The 3,996-nt window shown below is 50.3% G+C and overlaps 1 long non-coding RNA gene across 1 annotated transcript; it reads left to right on the top strand.

The window, feature by feature from the left end:
• The first annotated feature begins 780 nt into the window (after positions 1–780).
• On the top strand, positions 781–3,791 carry LOC122480556. Its single transcript, XR_006296594.1, has 2 exons — positions 781–2,142; positions 3,484–3,791. It is a non-coding gene; the product is annotated as an uncharacterized LOC122480556 (long non-coding RNA).
• Positions 3,792–3,996: the final 205 nt, after the last annotated feature.

A 3,996-nucleotide genomic window follows, 5' to 3' on the forward strand; every position in this document is an offset into this window, starting at 1 on the left:
TTCTGTGTCTCCTTCTCTCTCTGACCTTCCCCCATTCATGCTCTGTCTCTCTCTGTCTCAAAAATGAATAAATATTAAAAAAAATTTTTTAAAAAGACAGGAGGCCAAGGGGCAGCCAGAGATGCCAGAGCAGCATCTCTCTATCAGGAGAGAACATCTTCCCCCAGAAACCCTCCAACAAATTTCTGTGTTACGGATCCTTTTGTTGCCCTCAGTCACGTGGCCACTCCCAGTTGCAAGGAAGGGACCTTGTAGCTCTGGTCTCCAGTTGGTAATGTAGGACACTTCAGTTATTTAATTATTGGAACCAACTCAGGAAGCTGTCGAGTTATGTGGAGAAGTTCGATGTCTAAATATGGTTACTTGGAACTTCGCGATGGCGTTATCCCGTGGTTTGAAAATGCATGGTGAATGAGGACGCTTCCTGCTATACGCAACAACCACCTGCCCAGTGGGGTTTTTGTATGAGTGTGAGAACCACTTCTTCCCCTGTCCTTGTCCCATAGTTTTTGTTAGTGGAAGAGCATAAGTGGCATAAAGGGGCCGCTGTGATGCACCCGAAGAACCCTGAGGCTGAAATGGATGCAATGTTATTTTAGAACATTAGGATCAGGATGGGATGAACCACCTCGGAGACAGGACTTGTCCCAGGCCTGAGGAAGGAAAAGCAGGTGTGTTAGGAGGATCTTAGCATGATCCTTGAGGGAGGGGTGACTGGGGGCCATCTCTGGGAACTTGGCCCTTCCGTCATGGGAAAAGGCCGCACACATTGTTGGCCTCTCCTGGGAGCCCTCGTAGAGGGAGGCGTCTCTCCGCGGGCTCATCCTCAGAAACTGCCGAGCAGATGTGTGCTTTGGGGAGGTAAATGTTTCCCCTTGTGTCTTGTTTTCAAAGATTAGCAGACAGGACCGTAAGATCTTGCCTGCCTGATTTAGAGGTCAATTAGCTGGTAGACCCCAGGGCTGCGTGCCCAGTGCTACCCAGTCTGCTTCTCTGATGGGCAGAGAAGTTTCTTTAGGGGACACCTCGTGGACATGGCAGAGACAGCAAAGTGTAGCACACTCTCTGGTAACGACCGCCTTCTCATGCCTGGAAAGGACCCCAAGTGTAGCAGCTGGAGTAGAGCCATGCACGACAGGGAGTCAGGGCTTTGGCATTGACCCATCTGGCAGGTGCATGTCTGGAGCACCTACTCCCTGCAAGTGCTGTGCTAGTGGCCAGCCTCGAATCAGGCTTCCCACCTCCATGTTTAGTGTCCTTTGCTCCATGCACGGGAAAGCAAGAAAGCTGATTAAGGAGGAGGACATTCTACATGCAAGGCGTTGTGGTGTGATCTACTTTATTGGTCAAGAAAAGGAAAATCAAAAGCATAAGGTCTGCGTGCAGGGTCATGCAGGTGGGGAGGTGGGGAGGTCAGGGATCAGACCCAGAGGAGTCTGCCTCCAAAGCTCACCCTCTTCTGCCTTTACTCCATAAGCGTAGACTTAATTTTGAGGATACTGGGATGTGCTTAAGGGTTTAGACAGGGAGAGCCATGGTTAGGTTTTGAATGCCAAGAAAACCCCTTGGAAATCTTCCTATGTGCAGCTTTAGAGGGGCTGGTGTGCGGCTGGTGTTTGGGAGATCTGAAGGAGGCCGTGTATTTAGGGCACAAGGGATGAGGAGGAGACAGGGTCATAGGACGGAGGACATAGAATCCCCAGAACTCTGTGGGGCCTGATTGGACACGGGAGTATGAGTGGGAGGAAGGTGTCAGGGTCTCAACCGATGCTTAGTGTTTTGAATAATAGCCCTATGATCAGCCCAGCATTCCATTCATATTATTCTTCCTACAAATGACATTGGCTTTTGCTAGGCACTGAATGTCGTGTCTCCCCTGTCCGCTCTCCCCCCACCCCATTCATCACACATCCCCAGTGTGACAGTATTTGGAGCTGGGGCCTTTGGGAGGGGATTAGGGTCATGAGGGCAGGGTCTTCATAAATGGGATTAGCGCCCTTTTAAAAGGGAGTCCAAAGAGATGTCTTGTCCCTTCTACCAGGTGAACCAAAGAATGGGCTCTCATCAGACACCAAATCTGCCAGGGCCTTGATCTTGGACTTCCCAGCCTCTGGAACTATGAGAGAGAAACGCCTGTTGTTTGTAAGTGACTCCACTGATGGCATTTTGTTGTAGCAGCCCCCATTGACTAAGAGAGCTTCTGCGCGCGTGAGCCCGGTCCGGCCATCCTGACTGGTGACCCTTTTGTTGTGTGAGCCTTGCTGAGGGTGGTCCTCTTTTGCTCTATCCTCTTACCCACCTTCAGGGCCCTGGACGGCCGCTCTCACCACCTGCTCCCAACTTTACTGTGTTGGTTACGTTGACACTTCCTTCCGCGATGTCAACAAGACCTCCCAAGCTTCCGTGGCTTAAAGTAATCCGTTTCTTTCTCCCTCACCTGAAAGTTCAACATAGGTGTGCTTAGGTGGTGGGTGGCTTTCCACCAGGCGGTGAGTCAGGACTGAGTTCCCTTCCCTCTTGTGGATCTGCCAGCCTCTGGGACTCTGGAGATCTATGTGTTCGGCCAGAAGATGGGCAAGGAGAGGATGGAGAAGACACCTGACTCTTCCCACCGCTTGGCGGTCACGTGTATCCTTGTGCTCATTCTCCATAGGGGCCCCCGGCCCCCACACCCACCTGGGGGCTCGAGCTCTGGCAAGACAGTCTCTACTTACGTGGCTGCTTCAGTTGACTCCACAGTACGGAAGGACAGGCACAGGTTTGGGCAGAGAGTAGCCATCTGGGCCACCCCTCCCCAGGACCATTTCCAGCTCTAACAGTGAGCACATAAAAGGCAACACGTCAAGTACCCTTTAAGGGGCTCGGGGCCTACGAACCCCATCACATTATGAAATCAGATAAAGGAGTCACAAAACACTTGAGAAAAACCCTGCTGTGCACGTCAGGTTGAACCATTTGGAAATGCCGTTCTGTAGATAAAAAAACAGCCGTGGGGTGGCAATTTCATATGAGTCAACCAAATATACTGGGGAAGTGTTTCCAAGACAGTTTTTCTTAGAACTCTCGCTCATAACTTTGGGAAAAGACTGCATGCTTTATACTCTGCTGGGAGACTCAAATATACTTTAGCCAATTACAAACTTTGAAAACGCCCATACTTAAGAAAATCCTGCATTGTTGAGTTTCTTTAATCAGTGATCTCCTAAGGAAGTGTTGTTTAATCAGTGGTTTCCAGGTTAATTTGTGCATAGACTTCCCCAAATGCCTATTAAGCCCTCATAGAATTAGTCTTTTACTTTATACGCCTTGGGAAACTTTGCATGGAACACCCCAGGGAATCCATTAGTGAATCCTTTCATAAAGCAGAAAAGAAAGGGTCTTCCCTACAAAAATCTGCACCGAGCACATTGGTGGAAATGATACGCATTTGCAGAGTGCGGAGTGATCGAATGACGGAACCGTTCCCATCTCTCTGAGCCTTAGGTTTTTCCATCTGCAAAACTAAGACGACAAATGAAACGGAAGGGCCATTTGAAGAGCAGAGGACGGGGTGCAGATGTGGTCCCTTCCTCCTTCCGTGATCGTCCGTGAGATTCAAGAAGGCAGCCACCTGCCACGTAGAGGACACTCCGTTTCAGCAGCCACATGTGGGATTGCTTTGGTCCCGACGTGCAAACACGTTTCAGTCCAGCTTCTTGGGAGCTCACACGGATATTTGGGTCTGGCAGAGTTATTTTTATGGGTTCAAGAGAGAAGAAAATAAAGAGCAACATCCTCGTGTTGACACGAAATGGCCTCCCTGCGATTCTGGGCTGGAGGTGGGGGGCAGGGGCGGGGACTGAGGAAGCAGCCGAGCTAAAGAGTCCACATGGAACCACTTTTCCATGGTCTAATCTGGGAACCGGAACGCCTGAGCTTGGAATAGAGTTACGGCTCTGGTTAGAGAATGGATTCACTGGGGCCAGCGTGGCCTCTGGCAGGGGCTTGGACACATCT

This window comes from Prionailurus bengalensis, chromosome C1 (genome assembly GCF_016509475.1).
Source record: "Prionailurus bengalensis isolate Pbe53 chromosome C1, Fcat_Pben_1.1_paternal_pri, whole genome shotgun sequence".
NCBI classification, from domain to species: domain Eukaryota; kingdom Metazoa; phylum Chordata; class Mammalia; order Carnivora; family Felidae; genus Prionailurus; species Prionailurus bengalensis.